This window comes from Aquila chrysaetos, chromosome Z (genome assembly GCF_900496995.4).
Source record: "Aquila chrysaetos chrysaetos chromosome Z, bAquChr1.4, whole genome shotgun sequence".
NCBI classification, from domain to species: Eukaryota; Metazoa; Chordata; class Aves; order Accipitriformes; family Accipitridae; genus Aquila; species Aquila chrysaetos.
Genome location: NC_044030.1, coordinates 66222218 through 66233894, shown reverse-complemented (window position 1 = coordinate 66233894; position 11677 = coordinate 66222218). Strand labels below are relative to the sequence as shown.

The 11677-nt window shown below is 39.2% G+C and overlaps 1 protein-coding gene across 1 annotated transcript in view; it reads right to left on the bottom strand.

Moving 5' to 3' along the window:
• The window catches only part of PDE4D (phosphodiesterase 4D), a 659227-nt gene that overhangs the window by 422405 nt on the left and 225145 nt on the right, over positions 1-11677 (bottom strand). The gene's annotated exons all lie outside the window — the stretch shown is intronic.

The following is an 11677-nucleotide window of genomic DNA, read 5'->3' as shown; positions in this document are numbered from 1 at the left end:
CTCCAGTTTCCCGTGCTCTGCCGACTGAGCAGGTGCCCAAGAAGCTGGGAGGGAGCATGGCCGGGACAGCAGACCCGAACTAGCCAAAGGGATATTCTATACCATAGGATGCCTTGTCCAGTATATACACTGGGGGGAGTTGGCCGGGAGGGGCCGATCGCTGCTCGGGGAATGGCTGGGCATCCGTCAGCGGGTGGTGAGCAATTGCATTGTGCATCACTTGTCTTTCTTGGGGTTTGTTTCTCTCTCTTTTTGTTATCCTCCTTTTCCTGATGTTATTGTTGTTGTTGTAGTTGTTCTTGTTATTATGTTTCAATTATTAAACTGTTCTTACCTCAACCCACGAGTTTTACTTTTTTTTTTTTTTTTTTTTTTTTTTTTTTTCCCCGATACTCCTCCCCATCCCACTGCGGGAGGCGGGGGAGGAGTGAGCGAGCGGCTGCGTGGTACTTAGTTGGCGGCTGGGGCTAAACCACGACACGTACTTTCAATCTTTGGCACATCAGGTTCAGAAATCGTCTGTTTGCCAACCTGAAACCTTCCCTGGTCTCCCATCTTCACCGATGAGTAAGCTCTCTCCCCCCTGCGAGTAAGATTGGCTGTAAATCAGTGTGAGGAAGGTTTAATTATAGCGATGCTGAGCCTACTAGTACAGAGAAGCTTTCATATTATAAACCACTGGTTTCAGTTTGTAACTGCCGCAGAAAAAATAATTTAAAGTTAAAATTTACACAACAGGAACTTCATCCTAAAAAGAATTTTTTAAATTAGTTTTACATTTCAGATTCTTTTGTGCTCATGTACGACCAATAATCCAGAACTGAAAGAAGTTGCATTTTTTTAAGTTCCTGCTTTTTTTTTTGCTTGCTTTTTTTTTTTTTTTTTTAAGAGTAGAATTCCTATTTGTCCTGTGTGGTAATATTCTAAAATCTAACACTTCTTCTTATTCATGACAAAATTATTATTGCTACACTCCTGACCAAATACGAAAAAGACACATGCAGGTGTTCATTTGAAAATTATTAATATGTATTTCTCTGGTCCTTCTATTCTCTTTGCCTGAGTATCCGTACTAAGCAAGAATGCATTGCAAAAATGTCTCTCCTACAGTACCTTTACAAAAACACATATTTTCTTCCAATCAGTGTTCATCTACTCATCACACCCTTCTGATTATCTTCATGCACAACTTCTACTTCCTCAATCACAAAATTGGTCTTGCCATCCTTCTTCCCTTTCCATCACAGATCTGCAATCATTTTAAACCTTGTAAACTTCTTTCTAAGTGTCTTAATTTCTTATTAATGGAAATGTACACCTATGTCAACTCTTTAATATGTTGATGCATTTTTTCCCATTCTCCATCTTAAAATTCAGCCTTCCTTCCCAGACACACAGTGCTCATAAAATCAAGATTCACTCTTTAACTGTGTACATGCAAGCTTCTGTTGGGCAAAACTCCCAGTCCATGTGTTTTCCAAGCCAACAGTACTTTCCTAGATAATCCTGATAATCATCCATCATCCCTTCATTTCTTCTTTCCTTCCCTAATAACTTTTGGGTTCACCAACCGATTTCAGACAAGATAATAAGTTGTGATAAATATTGTAAATAATGGGAAAGAGCTGAAGTATTACTTCCATTGAAGGAAACTTGAGCTTGAACTCATACATTTATCAAGTTCTGATTCTCCTGCTATTTATCCAGACATACAAGACTATTTCCAAACTAGACATCTTAGATACTACCGCTTGCCCAGCCATAGAAAGCTGTGACAGTTTTGACAGCAAGTATAGGACACAGAAATGGGAAGAAGATGGAAGGAGAAAGACTGAAGTGAGACAAGAGGAGAGAATGATATCCAAAATGAAATAAACAATGGAGATAATTGCAATGTGGGTTATAGGCATATAGGATGCAATTCCATTAAAAACTCAGAGAAGAGAAAAAACTTTCTCCCCCCCTCTTTACCTCCATTCCCATATTGCAGTGGGACTGTATTTCACAATCGCTAGTTCCCTCTACACTCTTAAAATTAGCCACAGCTTCTGTGAACAATCTCACTACAATTTCACTCACAGAATCACAGAGCTGCTGTTTGGAAGGGCCCTCGTGAGGTTGTCCAGTCCAACCTCCCAGTGGACAACCTCAGAAGATTTTCCTGATGTTCAGTCTGAACCTCCCAATCAGGGGGCCTTGCCCCTGCTTAAACAGCATGCCACCACTGAGAAGAGCTTAAATTTGTTGTCTTTTGCAACTACCCTTCAGGTAGCCGCAGGGTGCCATTAGATCGCCTTTCACCTCCTCCACAGCAGACTAAGTAAGCTCAGCCCCCTCAGGCACTTATCACCCATCATGTGCTCTAGGCCCCCACCATCCTGGTTGCCCTCTCCTGGGCTCCCAGCATTCCCCCCCAATCCACTAGCTACAGTCACTTTGGCACATAGTTTGTTTTATTTATGACGAAGGGTGCACTGTTTGGCTGCTGTCCACCCTGCAGCCCACTGAAGCCCCCAGGTCCTTTCCAGCAGGGCTGTGACCCAGTCAGTCACTTGCCGGCCTGTGTCGGTGCTTCAGGTTATCCTGTCTGGCTGCTGAACTCTGCACTTCAACATGGGCTCTCGTATCAACCCCTCACAGTGATGTGCTCGTTACCGCTGCCAGCCAGATGTTGAGCCATCAGTCTCTACACTTTGATCCCACCTAACAGTCTGTTCATTCAGTCCAGACTTCCTCAGTTTCTAAATGAGAATGTTTGGGGGGATTGTTTCAAAAGCCTTACTAAACTGAAGGTATGTTACACCCACTGTTCTCTCTTCCACACAGTCTTGTCATCACGGAAGGCAGTCAGGTCAATCAAACATTATTTGCTCTTGGTAAATCTCTATGTTGAGTAGTCTGGACTATCTTCATGTCCTTTACAGGTCTGGAAATAGATTCAGAGATGAGCTTGGATCTTTCCAGCAACTGAGGTGAGGCTGATCAGTCTACAGTATTTTCATCCTTCTCTTTGCCTTTCTTAAGGATGGTTTTAACATTAACCTTTTCCCAGCTGACAGGGATTTCCTTTAGCCATCGTGACTTTCCACAAATGAAAAACAGCAGCCTCGCAGTCACACTGGCATTGCCCTTTGGATCAGTCTGATCTGATCTTATGTATTTGAATTTATAAGCACACTTCCGATATTCCCCATTCAATCCAATATTTTTCTGAGTACACCTAACATTTTGAACACCAAGTACAATTTGACAGATAATCAAAGCATATTAGCGTTTAAAATAAAAATCATTAGCTCCGAGAAACACAGAAAAGGCAGCGGAAGTACAGGCTTATCTATATTACACTGCCAATACTTTTGCAAGTAGAATGGAAAGTACTGCATCAGAATCCATCCAGGCAACTACAAGAAGTCAGACAATTTTTTTTTTTTTTTTTTTTGGCAGGGGGAGGGGGTGAATCATGTGTATGTGTGTGTGTCTGGTTTTTTCCTTCTACAGAAACCTTACTGTAGCTTCATGCCAATAAGACTTGCATACAAGTAGATAAACTTTCACTAGGCTACCTTGTTTGAATTCAGGTCAGTAGTGTAAACAGCATTAGTGTATATATTGATGTAAACTAAGATAATTTGCTGACAGCCATTTTTGGTAAAAGCCCATCCCTGCTAGTGTTTTTGGCTTTTCTTCTGAGATTGGGAAGAAGGAAACCAATTAGACACACGGATAGCGATGGCGTATTATAAATGGGCAGGTTTTAATTCAGAATTAATGGAGTTTTCCAGTCCTTCACACAGGCCACATGGGACAACTTTTAGTCGTTATGAACAAAGACTTTTCACCTCCTCTAGGTTTAAGAAACAGATATGCTGTCAATCTTAAAGGACATTTTGATACAAAAAAATATATTTTGCATTGTCATAACTGTATCACTGTTTCAAACTGTAATCTTAATCCATAATCACAGGTAATATTTGTAAAATGCAATTTAAGCTGTAATTATACCTAGGCTTAATACACCAGCAATTTAAAATGAACAGAGTATTAGAAAGTCCAGCTCTAATCTGTTAAAATCTTATGATGACAGTGACCAATTTAGTGGATTGTTTTAAGAATGAATAAGACTATTATGTGCTTTGAAAAAAAATTTACATTTTTTTCTGTAGTAATGCTACAGAAAGACATATGAGTGAAATAATGGCAATTGTCATATACTTGAAATAAAGATAAGATACAAAGGCAAGGTTGTTGGAGAGATGACTGGCATCAGCAGCCAAGACAGTCTGAGGTCCTTCCTCTGCCATCTGTAATTCTTACCATGCAGCAATTCCTTAGCTCCTCAGGTGTGGCAGAACAATAGCATGCAGAAGCTTGCTGTAGACCACATCACTAATGGGGCTGTTTCACAGGTTGCTGAACTGATATAGCCCAAGTCAGTGATCTGGTTTACAGGGCAGCATGACATGATGGTGTTCAAACACCCAGAAAGTTTTGCCTGACCACTGAAACAAGTGTCACAGACTAAAGCCTTGGTTTTACATTGTCATGTAGCATTTGTGATCAGCTTCAGTTGCTGACTAAATTAATACTTATCTGTAGTGATTATAATTGCCAGTACAGAAAATAATCACCAAGTTTCTGGAAGTGAAATAAACGTACAAGTTCATCAATACTTGTGTAAAATAACAGAGGTGTAAAAGCAGACCATCTTAACTTTTACAGTATTATTAACTTTTATTTTGTTGTTTAACCTAGCAATTCTATGACTTTCAAAATTGTCCAGACATAAAGAAGCCAACAGCTCCCAGTCTGCTAACAAGCTACGATGGAAGGCTTGATTTTTTAGGATATATTTTGTTTCTATCCTCTTTCAGATAGGAATTTTTATTGACTGATATAACAAATCTTTGAATTTATGGGACCATACAAACAAGAAGAATAAAACTACACACATGCATCCTATGGCTCCAAACCCTTTCTTTTACATGAACTCTTAACAATCCTACCAAAATCTAGGATACAAATAGAAGTTATTTTAGATTTGTATTGGACTGAGACAACTCATGACTCCATACAGAAAGCAACTAGGTTGAGGTTTTTTTTCCATTTTTTGAAATGTTTTTAAATATTTTGAGCAAGGAGTATTGATTACTGAAGTGGCTTTTGGAGGATGGAGAATAATTTCTAGCAGATGTAAGATGAAACACAGACAGACATATGTCTGGGTTTGGAGCCTGAGACCTATGCCAGAAATTAGCTCACAGTTTGATACCTGCTTTCCCTGGAGAACATGAGCCTAAATTGTTTTTTAAAATTTTACTGGAATGTCAGGTTTCAAGAATGAAACTAACCACATATGAATATGTTTTTTTCCTGCATTGTAAGCTCTTAAGGGCAAAATCTTTAGTTTTATTTTTAAAAAACTAGCATACAGCAAGCATTAATACAAGTAAATTAAAACCAAAAAAAAAGAGTATGTTAATCCTCTCATGCTAACATTCCCATCTTTGAAGATCAGTATAAAATTGAAATTTTTCCAGCTACAGAGAGAAAGGGTGAAAGAACAGTGGCCAAAATAAACTGTCCTTTTGCAAAACTTCTGGAAAAAAAGCCTATACCACAAAGACACTTAAAACCAGATGTTTTGCATTCTAGTCAGTTATTAAAGAACACAATTTCTGTATAACTACATTTGGGAGATTCATGTTTCCTCTCAGAGGCTGAAAGGAGCACACTATGGAGAAAGGTTAGATCTGGTTAAAATTTGCCTATCTAAGCTTAGCTCAGAACCTCTGGAGGAATGATTTCATCTTTTTAGAAGTATTATCTGCTTCTCCAGTTGGAAGCTCCAAAATTTCTCTGAGCCTCCACCTACAAAAAGAGGGTTCCTAAGAGTAATCGGATTAATTACTCTAGATGCAGTACATTCACATTAACTGGCCCAGACCATCTTTCTGTCCTCACAATCTGGAGATCATCTCTTCCTTGGTTCTGCCGGTTAAACAGTTCTTCTGACCACTCTCTCACTCAGTTTTGTGAAATGATACACCGCCCAAAAAATTCACACCAAGTTAGAGACCAGTCAAGCCAACAGTTTGACAGACCATAGAGATGGTAACCTCCAATCAAAAGGAGGTGATAAGACTTGGATCTCACAAAGCCAGATCAGTCCCTGTGGCCATGCCCCTATGCAATACAGGCTGTGGTGGGTTGACCCTGGCTGGACACCAGGTGCCCACCAAAGGCCCTCTATCCTTCCCCTCCTCAGCTGGAATAGGGGAGAGAAAATATAACGAAAGGCTCGTGAGTTGAGATAAGGACAGGGAGAGATCACTCACCAGGTACTGTCATGGGCAAAACAGACTTGAGTTTGGGAAACTAGGTTAATTTATTACCAATAAAATCAGAGTAGGGTAATGAGAAATAAAACCAAATCTTAAAACACCTTCCCCCACTCCTCCCTTCTTCCCGGGCACAGCTTCGCTCCCAAATTTTCTACCTCGTCCCCCCCAGCAGCACAGGGGGATGGGGAAAGGGGGTTGTGGTCAGTTGATCACACATTGTTTCTGCCGCTCCTTCCTCCTCAGGCAGAGGACTCCTCACTCTTCCCCTGCTCCAGCATGGGGTCCCTTCCACGGGTGACAGTCCTCCACAAACTTCTCCAGTGTGGGTCCTTCCCACAGGCTGCAGTTCTTCACAAACTGCTCCAGCGTGGAGGCCTTCCATGGGCTGCAGTCCTTCAGGCAGAGACTGCTCCAGCGTGGGTCCCCCACAGGGTCAGAGCTCCTGCCAGGAGCCTGCTCCAGCATTGGCTTCCCACAGGGTCACAGCCTCCTTCGGGAACCCACCTGCTCTGGCATGGGGTCCTCCCCGGGCTGCAGGTGGATATCTGCTCCACCGTGGAGCTCCCTGGGCTGCAGGGGGACAGCCTGCCTCACCATGGTCTTCACCACGGGCTGCAGGGGAATCTCTGCTCTGGCATCTGGAGCACCTCCTCCTCCTCCTTCTTCACTGACCTGGGGGTCTGCAGGGTTGCTCCTCTCACATATTCTCACTCCTCTCTCCAGCTGCAATTGCACAGGTTTTTTTTCCCCTTCTTAAATATGTTATCCCAGAGGCACTACCGCCATCCCTGATGGGCTCAGCCTTGGCCAGAGGCAGGTCCATCTTGGAGCCGGCTGGCATTGGCTCTGTCGGACATGGGGGAAGCTTCTAGCAGCTTCTCACAGAAGCCACCCCGGTAGCCCCCTGCTACCAAAACCTTGCCACGCAAACCAAATACACAGGCTTACCTAGATTTCATTTTAAAAATGCTTTATTATAAGAAAGAGTAAAGCACATGTATTGTAATAGCTATATGTTAATTATAGCATTGTGTATTCCATTTGTATACCTATTTTATAATTAGTAAATAAGTATTAAGGGAGACATTCAATTACAGTTAAATATCTGACTTTCATTCCAGTCACCTACTAATATTCATATTTAAATTTTAAAAACCAACAGGTGTATGACCAGTTCTTTATTACACCAGTGTGCTAAGACACTGCCAGAACATTTTGTTGCTTAAGTACAGAATATTTACACTTCCCTGCAAAGTATGCTATAAATGGGACCCGGCAGCTTTAGCTAAAAAAAGAAAAAAAAAAAAAAAAGTATATCATACCTTTTTGTCAATATTTTCTATACGAAGTCAAGGCAAATTATTTTTTTTTCTCTACTTGCCTCGCTTATTTCACCACAGAATCCTCAAAAGCACTAAGACTGCTGAAGACTCAATAGCAACAGAACATTCTACATTTGAGATTTGTAACTGAAAATGATTTAGAAAAGTACATTTCTTTTAATTTTCCTGGAACTTGCCTGAGCCTCCTCACAGGAGACTGGAACCTCCCTAGTGAGTTGAGGCTTGAATATGAGAACTACTGCTCCAGCCGTACCCACGTATTAGCCTTGTATTAGCATCTCAGAGCTCTCTGTGTACATCACACCAAAATGCCCAGAGATCCATACCTCATAAGAGAATGCCATTTTAAGTTAGCTAGGATTCTTAACCTTTCACATCTCTTTTTAAAAGCATGTCCTTGCTTTCAAGAAATACCTAGAAAAATAGAAAGAATAGTGTTCAAAAAATAACCTTTTTGTTTGCTTTTGTATCTTTGTTTAGAAAGATTTTGACAATATTTTCAAGGCTCTGTTCAGCTGATGGTGGTTGCATTAACAGTGTACTAGATAAACTGTTTCATCTCTTACTCCTTCAGAATGGCACTGCAGTTCCTAACAGAGATCTGTGATGATACTGCAGTGAAGATAATTAATTCAGACATACAGACAATAATGGGGAGCATCTTATTTTGTCCCTTCATTTCCTGGACTAATAGTGACATGCAGTCCTTACAAACCACTGTATTTTATTTTTGGCCTGAATATAAGGGAAGTATGTTGTCTAAGTACAATAGAAACCATTCAAATTTGAGATAAAAACATAACATTGAAGGTCATTATGTTAAGGAAATAACAAGTATAACTGGATTAGAAAAGAAAACATACAGCAATTTAATTTGGAAACTAATAATGTCCACCCACTTCATGTCAGAGAAGATACTTCTGTAATAGTTTACATACCTTGTAAACAGTGGTAAAGGGAGAGAAAATCACTTGCATTGTCTATACAAGAAGTGAACTAATCCTAAAACATGCACGTTAGATGATGGTAAATTTTGTTCAGTAGTATTTGCCACTGACTACAGCACTCATAGTAATCCTGTTATAATTCAGCACAACGGCCCTTAAGAAACTGCACTATATTTTACATATAACCACAAAGTTTCACTGAGTTCTTTTAAGTCCAATAAGGTTGAATTTGAGATACAGCGGACAATCACTAGCTGTTCATATAAATTTTTTTATCATGTCTGACTCATGAAGCAGAAACTCATTCCTGCTGCTAGCAATGGAAAGGGAATTCAACAGATCATCATTCTATAAACCAACTGAAAACATGAATTATTAAAGAGGAAAAAATTAAGTGCTTTAAAAAGTAGAGGTCTGATTAAATGTAGAATATGGTGTTAGATGTAGAACTACAAATCATAGAAAAAGAAAATATTACAAGAACATACCCATATAAGTCCCACATAATCTACTTGTAGAAGGTATTCACATTAATCATGAACTTCTTTACCATTGCAAACAAAGGGACAGTTACAGTAAGAGCACTGTATCTGTTTCAATATATATGCTGAAATCCAATTGCAGAGAGAAAGTAACAATCAATAGCCTTTTTTGTTGAATGCCTTTTGTAAATTATAGAATGACTCCATAATTTAATTTTACTAAAATTACTATTAACATGATAAAAGGGAGATTAATCTAGAACTGTATAATTATGCAGGTTTGACGCTTATCGCCTATTAGGAAGGCTGCTTTTCCAGTTTGCAGAAAAATATTCCTGCAGGTAGCTCCATGTGGTCTTATTTTTTATATAGTTTTTTTAGTGAGGAGTAACACTTTCCAGTTTTGAAAAAACCTCAACACTGTAATCTAATCAGCTATCTAATCTCATGCCTTCTATACATAAGTGTAATTAAAATGCTTAATTTATTACCCTACAGATGATATTTTTGAGTGTTCTTTAACTTTCCCTGTGTTCAGTTACAATTGATTCAAAGGTCTACTTTTCTTAGAATAGGTATGGTATAAATACCAGATTAATTTATAGTATAAAGTAAAATAGAAGTCATATTGATTTAAGTATTTACTACAATACAGACTACTACATGATTTTCAAAATCTGAATACAAACCCAAAGTTAGCAGTTCCTTGTAAGCACACAGTTTCTGTTTCTTACAGAAAGTATGTATGGTAGAAGGATGTTTCTTTGAACTTACTAAAATTTCAGTTACAAAAGCATAGTCTTTCTGTATAGATTGTATTCTTGCTCTGTATTTTAAAGCACTAAGTTCAGTCCTGTGGAATATATTAATCACAACCTAGCCACAAAGAGAAAAATCCTGACACACAAAGCCAACCCTCTCCTTTTACCCAGGTAATTTAAAATCTGTCAAGTGTGTAAGAACCATGTGTTTGATACTGCAGGTACATGGACAGACACAGCTAAAGCCTGGGCTTTGACACCCCCAGGCTGATGCAGAGCTCTACTGATGAAAAGCTGAGCTGACTGAGGCGAAAGGATTTTGCACCCACTAAGATCACAATGTCATGTAACCTCCCACTTGGCGCAACGAGCAAAGGCTCAGTCTATTTCACAAGCACACTAAAAATCACAAGCTAGATTCTCACTAGTTCTATATAATTACCAAATGTAAAAGGAGGCAGATCTTAAAAACATTCCCTTGACTGCCTTGATTTGCAGCTGGAGGAGGAAACAACAGCAACAGCTATTACTTTCCCAGTTGGATAGAACAGGAGCAAGAGAGGGGGGATTTAGCACAGTTAGTGCTCTTCCCACTACCTTCTCTTCTCCACTGTTACCACAGCAGCAGATTAAATGAAGCATAAGCCCCAAGAGAGGCTTTGTGGAGTTTCTTCCTTTTGTAGCAATAGGGGATGGTGCTACCTTGATTCAAACTTTCTTTCCAGAATAATAGAACTACACATCACCCATTGATCTGGAAAAATCACAAAGTGAGAATCTAGCCCATTTTGAACAAGGTTGAAAGATAAAGGTACTTCTCCAGTTTCTTTCCCACTCTATCAGTTGAATTACTGATCTGCTCACTTCAAGCAGAGGAACGTGGTTGGCATCCAAGATATTTTATTAAGGGTACACTTGTGTGAAACATAATGACTTCAGTTTGCAGGGGTTTAGAAGCATTTCATTCCTATAAGACTTGCACAGCATTAAACCTTCTTAATTTTACTCTGACTTCTACAAACAACAAAGCCTACAAGTTAAAAGCAAACCTCACTCAAATCTAGTTTCACTCAGTTCTCAGTGAAAATGCATAAGACCATACTGTATTAACAAACACTAGGAAAAAATTCCAAAGGAAAAAAAAAAAAAAGAGCTGGAGTGCTTAATCAAACTCCAAGGCAGGTGAGTTTTTGCATGATTTCAAATTTTAACCAATGTCTTGAAAAAGGTGTTGGAAAATTCAAGATCATTCAAATTCTAATTGGTAAAGATTGTGCTTTTGGATAAAGCTGGATAAGGTGTTTATTCAAAACTGGGCAATATAATTCTTTGGCTCCTTCATATTACTCAAACCATATCTGAAGCTTGCTACTCATTGTCTTAATTATTTTCATAATTTCTAACAAGCATTTGGATTATTGACCCCCCCTCACATCTGAAATATTTCTGCTATTTAAGTTCTCTTAGAGACAAAAAGGGCTGTTAGGTATTCCACTAATTCAACTGAACCCATATTTTTGGTAGGGCTAACCTTGAAATAACTCTTTTTTAAGTAGATATTTTTCTGTCTACATTCCCTTAATTCCTTCAAACTCTCACACAAGCTTTAACAGCTTTCTCCAACTTTATCAAGCAAGATAGAGAGCAAAAGTAAAAATGTTTTTAAAACAAGCTTTAAAATAGTCACTTTGCAGGAAGAGCAATATGGGTATTTCAGTTGACTGTTCCCAGGTAGTAAGAAGGGCAAATGAATGGAAAGATTCATGGCAATAGATTTCAGTTAATTACTCTCAAAGCCTCCTA